Here is an 18,002-nt window from a genome sequence, read left to right as displayed (position 1 = left end):
TGCATCTTAGAGCATGTAGTTAAAAATAAACATTTTAAACTTTTTCTTGTCTCTGATTACTCACGTTGTGGACTTGTATGAGAACAAAAATGAAAGTGTTCTTTGTTCCCACCTTTCCTGAGAGTACCCTAAGTCGCTTGTTCTGGGTTGTCTAATCATTGGTAGCTTCGCTGAAGTACGGAGAACGAATAAGACACTGATGCTAGTCGGATTGGGGTTCTGGGTACTGAGGTGAGTTTTTTGGTACACCACAATTCACTGAGGTCCTGGTTTCCTGTGCATAGTTATGTGCATGAGCAGAATCCCCGCAACACCATGCTGGGTGCCCCTGGTCGCTGATGGTGTGGATGGGAGTACCAGTGAGATGAAGTGTGATAAGCTGTGCAAGTAGCATTCCTGGTTTATTGGCCTCCGTATGGGTCTGAGCCTCATGTGCCGACCAGTTGAGACAGCATAGACTTTCTATCAGCATTGCATGTTGATTCCATTCTAGGTCTCCTCATAAGGTGTCATCAGTGTGCACCCTCACTTCCAGTGTCCCCATGGATTTCTCATTATTTCATAGATGTGTGACTAGGACTTGGTGGGTCCCCTTGACTGTTTTGATGCAGACCCTTGTGTAACAAGCTTTAAAGACTTCCCATTCCACTAGAGGTGTGAAGGCAGTGTTTTTTTCGAGTTGTCTGTGAAGAGTTAGTGAATATTTCCAAAATAGTGGGTTTGAAAACAACATCTTGCAACCCACGATATGGTCGAATGGGGCATATAGCCTGTGGGGGGAAAAGAAAATATAGTACTGTTTGTGTTGGAGGTTCTTAGTTCACTACTTATTTAACAGGGACCAATGGTGTAACCATTCTACTAGAGCCCTAGCATTCTGGCTAACTGGTGTGCCTCGTAAGGGGTATGCAATCTGTCTAGTAGACTATCCAGAATGCAGGTGAAATCTTCCCCAGCAGCCGTGGCACAGCGGTCCAGTTATGAAGATTTGCTGTAAAGGAATACAAAAACTGAGGCTGGTTGAAATTATGCATGAATATACTCTCACGTACATCGGGTAATCCATCCCGATACCCTCTTATCAGGGCACAGCAATACCTTGGATCAATCAGAGCGTTTTCATTAACAAAAGGCTCCCCGGGACATATCCAAAATGCCACCCCTCTGCAGAAAGAGGAGTGGGAAATATGAAAGAGGTAGCCCCTCCATCAGCCTACAGTTTGGTCAAGATGCATTTCCTGTAGATTAAGGATGTGGATGCCCACCCTATTCAGTTGTGAATCAATTTGGTAGTGTTTGTTTGCAGGCCCCATGCCTCTGACATTCCATGTTAATTAAAAATAAACCCCCTTCAGTGTTCCGTGTAGTTTGTATTAAGTATAGAGTGGGACAACCAGGGTTTCACAGAGATGTTGCATCTGGGTAGCCCCTCGTGGCCAAAAACAGGTATGTAAAAGAAAGAAGTGGTGAGAGTAAACGGAAAAGAAACTAACTATTCTTAACACCAAGGGCAGGGGCCACCCAGAAAAAAAAAAAAAAACTATTGTAACCCCAACTAAAGTCCCACAGTGTAACAAATGGGTGGCAATGGCCAGGGGGAGAAGCAGTCAACAGTGTAGGCAGCTGCAGTGAGCACAGTTGTCTGGCCAGTCCTGCATGTACTGAAAAACAGTGGAGAGCCACCACCAAGAGAATAGTTTTGTACCTTCTGTAAAGGATAGGGTGTTACAAATCTTACATCTCAAGTCCCCTGCCCTGGAAGCATGCATGCTACACACGATCAGTAACGGTGTACTGAGAAAATCATCTGCTGTTTGAGGAGTCACTCATGGGAACCCTTGGGGTATCAGTGCCAAGTCAGAATCCAATGTTATGGTGGAAAGTCCATCGCTGGAAGGGGAGGCCATAGCAGACCTTAAAGCAGCCACCAATTGGAGGGCCACCCTGTGGCCTTTCGAGGTCTGGCTTGTAGTGGGAGTTACAGTCATAGTCTATCAACATTGGGTTTAAGCGTTGAGACCAAGACAAGTGTATGCAGATTGGGTTCTGGAGGGTCCTGTGATCATGGCAGCCCCAGTTAGCGATGGTGTTGTTTGATTCAAGACCATGCGTCTTTAGGCTCTTAAAAAAATGCATGTGCTCATCTGCCACCATTCTTAGCCCCGCAGGGAAAAGCAAGAAATATTTGAGACCACAATTATGGAGTGCTTTCATACATTCTAAGAAATGTTTCCCTGCATCACTGAATAGAAAGGGCAAAATCCTGGAAAAGCAGCACGTGCGAAGAGTGTACGGAATGTCCTGCCTCTTGCCCCCCTGGCCTTCTACAGTATGTGGTCCTATCACCCTTGTCCTGCCCATCTATTCCCAAACAGGTGATGATGAGGATCTCTCCAAACTGTGCTCTTCCAAAAAGGTTGGGCATGTAACCTTGGTGCATACCCCCCTCACACTCACTGTTTCACAGAACCCTGTCTCATAGGGCAAGCTGGTGTTGTCAATCAATCAATCAGGGATTTGTAAGCGCGCTACTCACCCGTGAGGGTATCAAGGCGCTGGGAGGGGGATGCAGATCCATTTCATCTGAAAAGCCAGGTCTTGAGGGTCTTCTTTAAGGTGTTCACGGAGGGGACTCGCCTGATGTCTGCTGGTAGCTTGTTACAGGATTTGGCTGCCATGTGGGAGAATGATCTTCCGCCTGCTCTGGCTCTGTGTATGCGTGGGGTTTCGGCTAGTGCGAGGTTGGCAGATCGGAGGTTCCTCTAGAGAACATGGAAGTTTATTCTGTTGTTGAGGTATTCAAGTCCGCTGTTGTGAAGGCATTTGTAGGAGTGGGTTAGGATTTTGAAGGTGACTCTCTTCTCCATGGGGATCCAGTGGAGTAGGGTTTTGTTGATGCTGGCATAGAGAGCGTTACCATAGTCGAGTTTGCTGGTGATGAGTGCCAGGGTGACTGTCTTTCTTGACTCAGGTGGGATCCATTTGAAGGTCTTTCAGAGGATGCAGAGGGTGTTGAAACAGCTGGAAGTGACAGCGTTGACCTGTTGGGTCATTGCGAGTGATGAATTGAGTGCAATGCCGAGGTTTTTGGCGTTGTCTGAGGGGTTAGGCGGGCTTCCGAGTGCGAGGACGAGGACTTCAGTTTTTTTGACGTTGAGTTTTAGGCAGCTGTTGGTCATCCAGACTGCGACGTCTTGCATTGCTTTCTGGAAGTTGAGTTTTGGTGTGATGGGGTCCCTGGTGAGGGACAGGATGAGCTGGGTGTCGTCGGCATAGGAAATGATGTTGAGGCTGTGACGTCTGACGATGGCAGCGAGGGGGGCCATGTAGATGTTGAAGAGGGTCGGGCTCAGTGATGACTCCTGTGGGGCTCCGCAGTTGATTTCAGTAGGAGCAGAGAGGAAAGGTGGTAGTCTGATTCTGTGGCTTCTTCCAGTGAGGATCGATCGGATCCAGTTCAGGGCAGTTCCTTGTATGCCGGCATCTTGTAGCCTGTTGGTTAGTGTGCGGTGAGAGACGGTGTCGAAGGCTGCTGATAGGTCGAGGAGGATGAGGGCTGCGGAGTGGCCTTGATCCAGGTGGGCGTGGATGTCATCTGTGGTGGCGAGTAGGGCGGTCTCGGTACTGTGGTTGCTTCGGAATCCGGATTGGGACAGGTCGAGGACGACGTTCTCTTTGATGAAAAGTGTCAGTTCTCTGCTGACTGTTTTCTTTGCCACCTTGGCTGCAAAGAGGAGGAGTTCGATAGGCCAGTAGTTCTTGAGGTTGGACGGGTCAGCCGTAGGCTTCTTGAGCAGGGGTCACAGTCAAGCCACCGAAATTGGGTAGGCTTTCACCATCTGGCCATGCCACCTCAGTAGGCCCACCAAGAACCCTCGCCAACCCTGTTCTTGGTTCTGGCTCAAGGGTTGGCACATGCAGCCCAGCTCTCAGTTTGAGCCACCTATCCATGACGGGGTCTGTCTGGAAGTCACTATCACTCACTGGTCCTTTGAAGCCTGGACATAGCTACCCTGATGGGCTCATTAAGGTCCTCGTTGTGAGCGCCAAAGACCAGCCACAGCCCACCGTGGTCCCTAGTTTGTGACAAGCGTGTATTCTGATAGTGGTCCCTAGAGTACGTCATTTGCACTTGTGTAGCCAACCACTGGAGTGCAGAGGCACAGCCTCAGGTAAGCTGTGGTAGAGGTTATAAATGTGCCCATTATCTGCCTCCATGGTGCTCAGTCATCCTTAATATAGAGGCTGGTTTCAAGCTTTTAGGACCGTGCCAGCTTGAATGTCCACATGTGTGGTGCACCAAGTATACCTCATCTCAGGGTGTGTATTATGGGATGGCCACTGAGTCTGAAGCGAGTCTCAGGAGTCTGGGGGAGTGGGCACTCGCCCTTTCAGCAGTGACCTTTTGGAGAACCCCCCTCACCTCTCAGCAAACCCGTGCGGAGATCCACTTTCTCTGGCCCGATGTGCTTCAATCAGCTTGTCAGGGCTTAAATGGTTGCTGCAGCCATTCCCACTGTCTTTGCACACTCTGATGGCTCTGGGGGTAAATGGATACTTGTAGTCAAGTAAAGAGCCGAAGCTTCACAAACTTGCAGCCGCAGTCTTAGGCACCTAGCAGTGGCCCTGTCTCTTGGTTTTAGTTGGAGTTTTTGAGGCATAGGTCACAATCCAACTGTCATTATCTGCAAGCTTCAGCGTGAAAACAGACCCGGTCCATAGGTACTCGCTTCAACAGTGATAACACTAAGGGTGGGCGTCAAATTCCGTTCCGCTCGCGGAATTGCAATACTTTGATATTTTCGCGTTCCGCGGAGAGCGCGAAAATGCCAAAATTTCCGCTATTTGCTGTGTGTCGAAGAATTTTTTCATGTTCGCGCTTTGAAAATGCGTTTTCGAATGCGCAATCGCCTTACCGGGATCCCTGCATTCGGCGACGAGTTTTCCAATCCGTTCACGTGCGCCACGAGATGTATATAGCCAGTCGCGCTATCCCGTGAGAGTTCGCGATCGCGATCACGTCATTCTCCTCGCCGTCAGACACCACGAGAGTCTGTGATCACGAACACGTCATTTTCTAGCGCGAGAGAGAGCGTGAGGTCGCAGACACGTCAATCTCTACCGCGACATAGACCATGAGATCGCGAACACATCATTTTGGACGCGCCATCGACATCCGGCGGAAGTGTGGTGAAGGTTGCGATCGCGAACACGCCACATTTTTGATTTGGAGAAGAATATTAACTCTAGCTGTATAAAACCTTCTCTAAATGATGATTTGGATGGAAAAAACTCCTCTGATTGACATTTGGCTCTCCTTTTTTGTGCAAGGAGTCCTGTAAAAAAAAAAAAACTTTTGGGGGGGAGAGGGAGGAGGTGCCCCAGTCTCCAATTTCCTGTTCCTGTCCATCAGGCTCCTCCCAGTGCTTTGTCCATGTCCTGTTCATTCTGCCTTTGGATTTCAGCTGGAAGGATCACTCTTTGTGTCTGCTGCATCATTATCATTGGATTTGAGGACTTTTGAATTTGATATTTTACAAGTAAGTTGGTGTTGTGTCTGTTTGATTGGGGGCATTGCAGTTGCTGCAACTACAATGTTGGTACTTATTCTTTTTTTTAAATTGTTGGGGGTAGCCAGTAGGCCCAGAGCTAGTCATGGGTGGGTGCATGATGAAGCAACTTTTCCTTTGGTGTGTGTTGAATGTTTTTCAAACATCATTTAGGGCATGGATGGCATTGGATTGAGTTGGGGGATTTCTGTTTTTGGGGGTGTGTTAAAGAAATGCCTTTGTTGTTTGTGCCTGGTGTGTTGGTGTGCACCCTGCAGACCTTGTTTTGCCCTGTGGATTTTTTCATTTTATTACATTAAAAAGGCACATCAGTGTGGTTTAGCATGCATCTTTTGCTTGGCTTCTTTATAGGCCTGTTGGCAGTTCATTGATTGCCAGGCCTCCAGATTTTTGCTTGTGATTTGCGAGTGTGCATGTGGCTGTGGGCCTTTTCTGGTGGGAGTTATTAGTGTGCAGCTTTTGCCATATATATAGGCCTGCATGGTATTCCTTTGTGGCCTAGTCTTCTTTTTGTGGGCCTGGCCATGAGGCTGGTGGCCATTGTGAAGGCAGGCAGTGTGTTTTTTGCAACAGGCCTGCATTGTCTGTCTTCTCTTTCTTGCAGTTGGGTGGGCCTGGCCATGTGGCTGGCTGGCCATTTTGAAGCCTAGGCCTGCAAGCTTGTGTGGCCTTGTCAGCCCACGGGCCTGCCTTCATCCAGTAGGCTCAGAGCAGGTAGCCACAAGTGCATTAAACAAGTGTTTATCTGTGTGTCCTGTTGAATTTAAACATCATTTAGGGCATGGATTGCATTGGATTGAGTTGGAAAATGTGTTTTTTGGGGGGGGATTTCTGTTTTTGGGGGTGTGTTAAAGAAATGCCTTTGTTGTGTGTGCCTGGTGTGTTGGTGTGCACCCTGCAGACCTTGTTTTGCCCTGTGGATTTTCGTTTTAAAAAGGCACAGCAGGGTGGTTTAGCATGCATCTTTTGCCTGGCTTCTTTATAGGCCTTTTGGCAGTTCATTGATTGCCAGGCCTCCAGCTTGTTGCTTGTGAGTGTCCATGTGGCTTGTGGCCTTTTCTGGTGGGAGTTAATATGGGCCTGCATGGTTTTCCTATTGGCTTACTGCTTCCATCCATCCCCTTTGCCAGCAGCAGCTCCCTTCCATTACATTTGTATTTTTGTGGTTGTTCTTATTCTTTCCTATCCTTCCTGAGAGTGTAGTGTGTGTATACTGTACACAGTAAGTAGTATACCATAGCCCTTGTTGCCAAAGTCTCACAAATGGCTACACTATATGTTCTATTTTTTGGTTTGTACTAGTAGCAATTAAACCACAACAACAAATGCAACATTTTACTGATGTTCTTCTCCTGGCTTATTTGCTTTTAGGTGCACAAAAAGACACAGGAGGAGGTACCTATCAACATCATCCATTGTACTGCCAGACAGAAATCCTGCTGCGGACCACATCACGTCCAACTGTGACCACAGACATCTCTGCAACTTGTGCACCTGCGTCCTGTCTGACCTCTGAAGAAAATTGGCTCAAAGAAAGGTACCAGGTCCTCCAGTACCAAGAAAGTTGCCGGTGAGAAGAAGGAACAGAAAAAGCAAGAGGCACTAACCACGACTGGTGTGCCGGCAAACACACGCCTGCAGCATCGTTGTCAGGCAGGAACCAAGCTGGGAGCAGCACATCCGCACCAGCGGGCCAACCCCACCAACCTAGGCCCAAGCCTATGAGTGTCGCAGAGGTAGCCAGTCTACTAACGAGCAGCGATGTTGAAATGTCAGTATCGCAAAGTAGTACACAATCAACGCATGTGGCAACTCAGCAGATAAGTCTGCAGCAGCAGGCGCAGCCGCAAGAACAGCAGCAGCAGCAGGCGCAGCCGCAAGAACAGCAGCAGCAGGCGCAGCCGCAAGAACCGCAGCACCCGCAAGAACCGCAGCAGCCATAAGAACCGCCACAACAACAGCCACAATAATAGTTGTTCCTCCTGAAGTAGGGGCATTTCAGGAAATCGAGCTTCCTGCAGACAAAGAGGGGCAAGCCACTGTTTCAGAAGATCCATTGTCTTCTAGACCCCCAGCAAGGAAAAGGAGAGTTATTCCATCTTCTTCAAGCCCCGCTTCTGATGATCTTTATGCCACTTGGAAGCCACCAGCTCAGTCTGAGTGATGCACGCCACAAGAAAAGGCTAGTGAAAAGGGAGGTTCCAGAAAGCCTTACAGTTATGGAAGTAGATGTACAAGAGGGAGATAATGATGATGACAAGCTAATCATCACGTATTTATAAGGAACAGTGGTCCCATTCAGAAAGGAATAAAAAGATGCCACAATTAGTACAATGAAAAATTGGGTTTATATGTAAGTCAGTGCAAAAATAAGATAATAAGAAACAATAGTAACCATATATAAACAAAACAGTGAGTGAGTTTATGCTGTGGCAGGGTAAAAAGGAAATCAGCCGATTTCCGGAACCCAGGCAAGTGACTTTTTTAGTGCAGGTAAATAAGCACTAACAAAGTCAATTGAACATCTCATACTCCAACAGTTGAGTATTAAATATTGAGGAGTTTACAGATGATGGTCGACGACGTTTCGATCCCTGTGGAGGTAGTGGGATCTCTTCAGGACAAGTAGATGGCAGGATTGCCTGGGGAGTGAGCACGAATGATAGTCCGAGGCAACTAATAAAGGAAATTGAAGTCCAGCGAGTGCCCGGTGGAGAGGAGGTCAGCCTGAGGTGGGATGCACCTCAATCAGCATGGCCCGGGGGTCCTGCCCCGGGAGACCTCGTACTACGGAGCACTGCCCCGGGAGACCTCGTACTACGGAGCACTGCCCCGGGAGACCTCGTACTATGGATCTCCGCTTCGTTACTTCGTGACATCGCGCCCTCATCCAGGTTTCCTCTGCTGCAGCCCAGACCAGCTCTGGGACTCAACTCCTTGCTGATCTCCGCAATTCATGACTCGCGCTTTCGCGCCTCTTCCTCGACACTGCGCCCGCATGCAGTAATCCTCTGCTGCAACCTAGACCGGCTCTGGGAATCAATTCCTTGCTGATTTCCGCAATTACGACTCGCGCCCATCGCGCTTCTTCCTGGTTACCCTCGTCCGGACCCCCGCCACCATCGAGACCCGAGGACCCCTCGGGCCATGCTGATTGAGGTGTATCCCACCTCTGGCTGACCTCCTCTCCACCGGGCACTCGCTGGACTTCAATTTCCTTTATTAGTTGCCTCGGACTATCATTCGTGCTCACTCCCCAGGCAATCCTGCCATCTACTTGTCCTGAAGAGATCCCACTACCTCCACAGGGATCGAAACGTCGTCGACCATCATCTCTAAACTCCTCAATATTTAATACTCAACTGTTGGAGTATGAGATGTTCAATTGACTTTTTGTTATTGCTTATTTACCTGCACTAAAAAAGTCACTTTTTAAGTCACTTGCCTGGGTTCCGGAAATCGGCTGATTTCCTTTTTACCCTGCCACAGCATAAACTCACTCACTGTTTTGTTTATATATGGTTACTATTGTTTCTTATTATCTTCTTTTTGCACCGACTTACATATAAACCCAATTTTTCATTGTACTAATTGTGGCATCTTTTTAATCCTTTCTGAATGGGACCACTGTTCCTTATAAATATGTACCTACCCTTGGTCCCTTCTGACTCCTAGGGTTTCCTTGTTTCTTACCCCGTAAGCTAATCATCACGGACATCACTCCCGCCCCAAAGGATATGGAGACCAACATTATTACCCTATCCAAAATGTCTGCAAGGGATGTAGCACGGATACCACCAACACAGGTAACACCACCACAACCTCCAGTTTCCATATTTTCATTTGCAAAGGAAAGGCAGGGACCTACATCCAGCTCAACCACCACCTCAGTAGGTAGTGGTAGAAGTCGCAGTGTAGCTGCTCAGAGTCACATTCCAAGCACACCCTCCAGTTCATCTGGTATTGAAAGTGGCACATCCAGCAGCACCAGAAAGTTTGCCTCCCCAGTTTGGGACTTCTTTTCGGTTAGCAGTAAGGACGAGAACATTGCTATATGCTCAATTTGTCGCCATGCTGTTCGGCGGGGTAAGCTTGGTACAAACTATGGTACCAGAGGCCAAACAAGTCATCTCAAAATACATCACACTATCGTGTGGGAGGCTCACCTACTTCGCTTAGAACAAAGTAAAACTCAACCCATTGTTGTTGGGCATGAAGACAATATTATTGCGGTGGAAGGTGAACAAGAGGGAGACAATTCTAGCCCTGTCCCCAGTAGTGTAGTAGTACCGGCCGCATCCTCCTCAGCAACATCTCAGTGGCACCGCAGTAAGAGTCTGAGTCAGGCTGAGACACCAAGGCGACCAAGTAGTACTGCAATGATTATGAAACAAAGTGTGTCGTTGAGCCTAACTCGGTTGAAGAAAACTGCACCACAGAGGAAAATAATCCAGACTACCATTGATAGCATGCTTAGGTTGGAGGGGCAGTACCAACGCAACCACCCAACGACACGGTTGTACAATGCGAAGCTGGCTAAAATGTTAGCGCTGGACCTTCTCCCTTTTTCATTTGTGGAAGGGGTGGGTTTCCTTGAATTTGTGTCAACCATCTGCCCTAAATGGAAGGTTCCCAGCCGGTCCTATTTTGCAAGAGTTGCTGTTCCAGCACTACATCATGATGTGCTGGAATTGGTTGGACAAGCTTTGCAGCAGAGTGCTGTTCACAATATCCACATAACAGACATGTGGACCAGTTGCCAAACCACTGATTACATTTGCATCACTGCACACTGGGTCTCATTTTTGGGGGTTAGAGTTAAGCTATCTGAAGGTGCTGTTGACGCAGCTGAGATTTTTAAAGCTTCTCGGAAACATGCAACTGTATCCATGTTCGCCATGGAGAAATCTCATACTGCTGTAAACATATTGGAAGAGTTTCAGAGCAAGGTTTTTGAATGGCTGCGCCCAAGAGGGCTTAAGATTGGGTTTGTTTCCACGGATAATGGCAGTAATGTACTTAAGGCCATGGAGCTTGGTTCCTATTTCAGGGTTCCGTGTTTGGCGCACTGCATTAACATTATTGTTCAAGACTTTCTGAAAAAAAAAGCCATAGTCAGCAACTTATTGACCATCTGCAGAAGAATATGCACTCATTTCAGCCATTCTTTTAAAGCTCGGAAGCAGCTGAGAATCATTCAACGTGACTATAGAATGCCAGTCAAAGCACTCGTCCAGGAGGTGGCAACACGTTGGAACTCAACTTATTACATTCTTGACCGTCTGTTTGAGCAGCACAGGCCAATAAGTGAATATGTCATGCGAAGAGGAGATGCTACTGTGAAAGGCATGAGCCTTCAGATGGACCAATGGTGCCTAGTTAAATGCCTGACTGAGATGCTTCTTCCTTTCGAGGTCTTCACACGTGAAGTCAGCAAGGAGGACTGTACTATGGGCCAAGCTTTCCCATTGTTGCAAATGCTAGAGCATCAGCTGAAGGAGATATCAGAAGCATTCAAATATGTAGAGGGAAAAAAAGAAGCCTATGAGTTGGTGGAGAGATTAGCTTGTCGCTTAGCTGACAATACAAGGGTGCAAAATAAGATTTTGTCACAAACATTACATTTGTGCCACAATTCTGGATCCACGGACAAAATGGGCACTGAAGACATGAATTCCTTTTTCAGAAATGGATGTTGCCCGGTACAAAACGTGGATAGCTGAGTCAGCGAGTAAGTTGGAAAATGAACGGCTGCTAATTAAAAGCCTGCTAGATAAACCCACAACAAGTACTGCAGCAGGGCATCCGGCATCAAGTTCAACTTGGGAGCCTGAGCGCAGTGCGTTTGGCTCAGAACACTCACCAACACTATGGTATTTACAGCAAGGCATTGGTAAGTCCAGTGCTGATGCAACAAAAAAAGGGCCCGAACAAAGTTTTGCACCCCTGAACATTGAGCGGATGGTTCAGGCCTATCTGGATGACCCAACAGAGGTGTACATTGATCAAAACCCATTGAGGTATTGGTATGGGAAATGGGCCCAATGGCCAGTGCTCAGCAGGCTAGCGATAAACTATCTGGCTTGCCCTGTCGCAAGTGTCTCTTCGGAACGTGTTTTCAGTGCGGCTGGTTCCATTGTAACAGCGAGAAGGACCAGTCTCTCACCCAAAAACGTGGAGAGGTTAACAATGATCAAAATGAATCAGCACTTTATACCACCGAATTACACAATACATGAATCAAGGGAGGAAGATGAGGACAGCGGCTCAGGTGACGGAACTGGTGTGTCAGATGATGATTACCTACTTCTGGTTGAACCCCCAGAGTTTGAGGATGAGCTATACTTCCCTGACAATTAGGCTTGCACTTCCAGTTCTTACTGTCTTCCTCACTTATTTTCTTTTATTGGTGTATCTGTCTTTCTGGTGAGAAACTTTGAATCACAACAAATCCATCACCACCGTCTTCTAATAGTTTTATTGCCATATACAAGTTTCGGCTGGCTGCATATCACAGTACACTCCTCAAAATCCTGCTCCTCCATCCTCCTGAAGCTCCCTCAATCTATTGCCCTCAAGAAGTCAGATGATTGGATGATGCAAAATAGAAGAAAAAAGAAAAAATATTTCCAAGTCCCTTCAAAATAAGTGGAACATGATTTATGATGACTACTATAGCTATCCTCCTTTGTGATCCGAGAGAGACTGCCCATTGACTGAAGATGAGAAGGAACATGTACTGAATGATGCCATGCATTGGACGCTGACTGAGTGATTTTGTTGTTGTTTGTTGTGCATGAAGTTACTTCATTGTGTACTTTATGTAATAATCTACACACTAAAAGTAACTCAAGTCCCTTTTCCCTTCTTGTTTTTTTAATACCAAAGTTGTACTTCTACTGCAGGCTGATACATTGCATTTTGAATATAGGAAGGGGACTCATTCTGTACACCCAGACTGAGTTGAACAACACCATCATGATGACCACAGTGACATAGTATCTTCACAGTCACTCAGTACACGGATCGGAGATGATTGATGGAATAAGTCAAGCCATTTCATGAGTGGCATATAAGGTAAACAAGTAAACAACAACCACAGCAGACCTAAATGTCTGTGTAGCGGTGGAGTCAAGTGTAGCGGTGGTACGACTGCGGTAAATTGTAAAATGCTATGTTGCTTTGTCCAACTCTTTCAAAAAATGTACGCTAAATGGATGATGTGCAAAGGGTGCCGTCACCGTGGGCTGGCTCTGTCCTGTTGGTATTGTAGGTTAATGCTGGAAACAGACTAGAGTAGAGATGATGCATCCATGCCGCCTCGGAAAGTGTTCTTGTTGCACTACAACATTAACTTGTCCATTTTTTTCAACTTGGTTTCAATCTCAATATCCCTTTTGTTTTTGCATCTACAATTACAGGCCGGGCCTTATCCTGTGCTATACTTGGGAAAACAACAATGCACACTTACCTTACCAATTAATCTACATCTGCCAGCCAGGCAGTGGCGTCACCCAAGATTGATTGACGGAGCATCCATGGAAGAGAGGACCAAGAGGAATGCCGAGATTCAACTCACCATTTGACCCGGATAACACAGTAACAGTATCAATTTTCATCTTTTAAATAATTTGATTCTTTTTTTGTCTACAATCATTACAACAGTGTGTTCTTGTTGTTATTACTATTATTATTAGGTTTGCTCTCTGTCTATAATTCATCCCTACAGATATTTTTAAATGTTCTTTGCTGTCTGTAAAAGTAAGCCAGGTAACACTGAACACAAACTGTATGTAATCCAGGTCTCTCCTTATCAATCATCATGCATGCCTTATTTCCTTTTTCTCCCTTAACATATTGATATGGATATGGTAGTCTACAAAGGTTCTGTCGTTTGATGTTTGTCCATGCATACTGTTTTTCTTTCTCAAACCTTTCCCCAAAACCCCCTTCCCAACCATTCAATAAACCCTAACCCTCTTCCCCCGGGCTGTGTGACTTATTGAGGTATGACTACATTAAATGTAGATCAATAATTTATCACACGCTTGCTGGGGCGGATGTGGAAAAAGCAACAGTACTTCAATTTCAAGGCAGGGCGGGGATCTTCTTCTGCTTGCCCACCCATGAGCTGTATATTTGTGAGGTAATTTTTTTTACCAAAGGAACCGGCTAATACATCAGCATTAATTCACCGCATTGATTGGATTAATGGATTTCATTCGTTGTCATCCTCCTACACAGCACTAACAGTTACGCTTGTGTCAGTGTGCTGTAGGCCTAGTCAAGTGACTCGACACAACTAGAGTTACTGTGTACTGCTAGGCTATCTCCACCACCATTATGTTTTGTTGTGTTTGGGCATTTTATTGTTTGGCAGTAAGTTCTGTTCTGTACTGTACTTCATTCTACTACTCCTCGAAGAGTCTCTCTCAGGCTACTGACGGTCTCATTTTCTTTTTTGGCAAATGCTGCTGCCAGTGTCTACTACCACCACCACCACAACCATGGCATGTTAGGAAAGAAAACCATCATCACCATGCAGCCATCGCTGTGCCCAAGTTCAACATCAAGCAAAGGTAAGAAGTTTGGGGGAGGCACAATTAATAATGGACATGTTTTCTTTAATTCAATTTCACACACCCCTTTGAGTCCAGTTGCAGAGTGCCTAGAGTGGAAGAGACTGACAGTACTAGTAGTAGGACAAGTCACTCAGTGAGGGGTGCCGCATCTATCTGTTTCTGTCTTACAAAGTCATCCAATTAATAAAAATCAAACACTGGCTGTGTGCGGCCCTGCACCAGTAAGGAAAGTGCCATGTAAAACAGTAACCCCACCCAGAAAACATTAACAACATCGTATGTAAACTTAAGTAGAAATATATTATTTAATACCCTAACAAAAATAAACTATGTAAAAAAAAATTCCACACTTGACCCACCCCTCTCCCTAACCCCAACCAATGTCCATAAAGAAAATGTCAAATTGTCCAAAAGAGGAAACCCAACGCCCGGATCCCACCGACACCAAGAATAATTTAAAAGCGGCAATAAGAATGGGTTCTAAGTTCGCCGGGCTTTTTTCAGGAGGTACACGAACTTGCTCCTCCAGGCGGGCAACACGGCGCTTCAATGCGCGGCAGTTGCAGCCACGGGGGGGCAGCACTGATGGAGGGGCGGCGGCGGGCAGCTGGCAGACGGTGGCGCCGTACCACTGGAGGGCGGTGGCTGGGGCCTGGGGCATTGGAGGAGGCTGCAGCTGCTACCGCCTCCTCCTCCTCCACTTCCAGGACCACCAGCTGATGATATTCGGTCTGTATTGCCTCCAGTTTCCGACACCGGGCCTTGGCTGCCAACTCCTTCCGTTCAGGTTTCCCCTTGGAAGGAGCAGCTATATATGAAGAAGAAAAAACAAGACTATTGTAAAATATACTCTTAGCAAAGCAGTAAGACAAATATTTCCACACATAGTGTCACGGTAGCACTAGCAAGCACATAACATTTGTGGTATGTATGTACTATCCTCCCACTTTCTTGGACTTTAACATTTGTGGGAGTTTCAGGCATTCAACCAACCATGCATCTGATTCCCATCAGCCACCAGTACGCATGCTGCATGCATCCCACGAATCCTTCTCTGCCAGTCATAAATCTTAAATCTCGCCCGTCCTTCTTCCTTCCACTCTTCCTTCCCTTTTCGTTCAACCCATCCATCAAGGTCATCTGATCTGACTTTTAGTCTTCTCCATAAAACTTTCACAGCTGAGTTGAAATCACCAGATAGAGGCCATTTGTTACTCAACAACACTCCTGCCACTAAATCTTTTACTAATGCTAAGTAAAGGGTGTCTTCAACCGTTCACAACAACCTCTTACTTAGTAAGTCAACTGTACAGTATTATACAGTACACCCTTGCAGTGAGTGTAATGTCAATAAGTAAGGATTAGGTATCTAACTTACCACCGCCCGCCACTGCTGCTGGCTCACCCCCTGCAGCTCCTCCTGCAACTGCCGCCTCCTCCTCTCCTCCGTCAGCAGCAACGTCGCCGCTGGCCCCGGCACTGTTGGTTGGTAGTGCGCCTTAAAAAAACATTACACATTTTTTAGATGTCATATCCACCTCCCCCTATTTTTCACTAGCAAGATTGAAAAATGAGTTAATAGTAATACATACATATACAACATACATCACTAGTACAAATCAGGTAGTAGTAGAGTAGACACTAGTAGGTATATGGTCCCTAGAGTCATTCTAGTCTTTGCTTAGTTAGCCCGAGCCATGCTACCATTTTACCTTTGTGTCTTTTATTTTAGCACACGCTTCGTTACCTCGCAGCTTGTTGTATAAAGAGTGATGCCTTTGAGCCCACATGAGCTCATACTGCTACTGTCTAAGCGCTGCGTGCAAGGTCAATCAAAACAAGCCACTTTGTTATGGAGTTCTGGTGTTAGTCCATATTGCTTATCCACAATGCTACACTTTTTGCCACGACTGAGAAATGCTTGCAATATACTAACGCGCACCATTTTTCTCCTAACAGACGGAAGATTCTGGTGTAAGAACCAGAGCTTTGCAGAGCTTATGATGTAACCAGTACTAGCTTCTTCTAAGGTGACGGGTCCACATAATTCGCTCAGATCTTCATTTATAATTTTATATAAACTATATTCCTATTCCTACAACTGTTCACTTATTTATTAATCCTGATTTCGCTTTTTTTTTTCTTCGTTCTATCGACTTGTACTTATTGTAAGTGTAACTAAGTGCAACAATGTTTATAGTTTTAATCTTATGCATTTTGCTGTTGATTATAGAACAACGTACATATCTTGTCAGTTGTAAATAAAATAATTTTTGAACTCACATAGACTCGGTGGTATTTGGTGTGGATGGACTTACACGAGTGAGCGAGCGAAAGGAAGGGTGTGCAAACTGTGCTTGTGCATTGCTTTCACGACTGAGAGGTCGGTAGTGTTATGTTCTGGGTTGTCTACTCATTGGGTATTGGGGTGGTTTGGAGAGCTAATAGTAATAAAACACTATTATAACTAGTCGGGCAGGGGATTGTGGTGGGTTCTGTTCTGACTGAGGTGTGAGTGTGAGGAAGGTCCAACCTCCCATCACCAACATCCTATTTTCTTGTGCAACTGCAATGTTCTGTATGTGGAAAATCCCTACAACAGTAGTAGTATGTCCTATCCTATCAAAATAGTAAAATCTGGTTGGGCATTTTGTTGGTGGGAATTGTCGAAAAACATCAAGATTAATAAAGACTCAAAGATTAAGAAGAACAGAAGGAGTACAAGAGGACAACCCAAAGGACTGGACTCATCAATGGCTAGAGCTACTCGTGAATCTGAGTTTTATTTAAAACCTTTTAAATAAAGAGTGGCCAACTGGGCATGCTTAGCTACAGACAGACTAATGGTACTAGTACAGAGAGTCATAGCAGAGGCAGTTAGAGGCAGGGATAACAAGAATCTAGAAACAGAGTCTAGATCGAAGGGTAATTGTTGGTAAAAAATAGCATTAGGAAACGGAAACAATAGTTCGGGAAAAAAATACTGTGCAGTAAAAGTTAGTGAATAAGAATTAATATTAAAAACAGGAAGATTTACTGGGGCCAGAAGAAGAGCCCTCGTTCTGGTCCTCCTGGACTGGAACTGTTCCCGCCGACTCTGCCCCCGTCTTCTTGCCCCTGGGTGCTGATCATGAAAGATATAAGAAAGGAAGAGACAAACATTGATGATTGGTGTGAAACAAATAAAATATTTTTATAAGACTGTCAAAAAAACATTTGTGTAAACAGCAATTGCAATAAAATTGACCTATCTAATCTGGTCGACAAGTAGTATCTGGGGATTCGCGGACCGACTAGTTATTATTTATCTACACTAATCCAGTGTACCATTGTGATTACAGAATACTAACTAAGCCTAAGTAGTACGTACCACCTGACCGAGCCCACTTATTCCAGGCGTGCCAATTGTACATTAAGTAAGCATTTCCACTTCTTTTAGTCCTCAAAAATGCATAAATGGAGGACATATGCCTGTATTTTTGCATACACAAAATAGTTGGTTCGTTGATGCAGATGCTCTGCTAGTGCTAAGCCTATTAGCACTCACTGAACAAACTACAAAAGGTTCTACTAAGGACTGGGGTAAGCAGTAGCAGTACTCAGCAGCACGTGACGTAATAGAGGGGGCGTCGCAGACCACTAAAAAATTACAAACTTATAATAAGTAACAAAACCTAAGTATCAATCCACCCCTATCTTTTAGTGACAGGACAAAGGAAGGACTAAAGTCACTCTAGCATTACCTAACTTAAGTTTTCTAAAATAAACTCTTACATAATCATGCAAAACGAGCGCAAACGCAAAGTTTCAAATAACAAGATTAGTAGCGCAGAGCACCAGTGTCATAACA

The sequence above is a fragment of the Triturus cristatus genome, chromosome 1_1 (assembly GCF_964204655.1).
Source record: "Triturus cristatus chromosome 1_1, aTriCri1.1, whole genome shotgun sequence".
In the NCBI taxonomy this organism is placed as follows: Eukaryota; Metazoa; Chordata; class Amphibia; order Caudata; family Salamandridae; genus Triturus; species Triturus cristatus.
The sequence above is the reverse complement of the archived record's forward strand: the minus strand, read 5'-3'. Positions refer to the sequence as shown.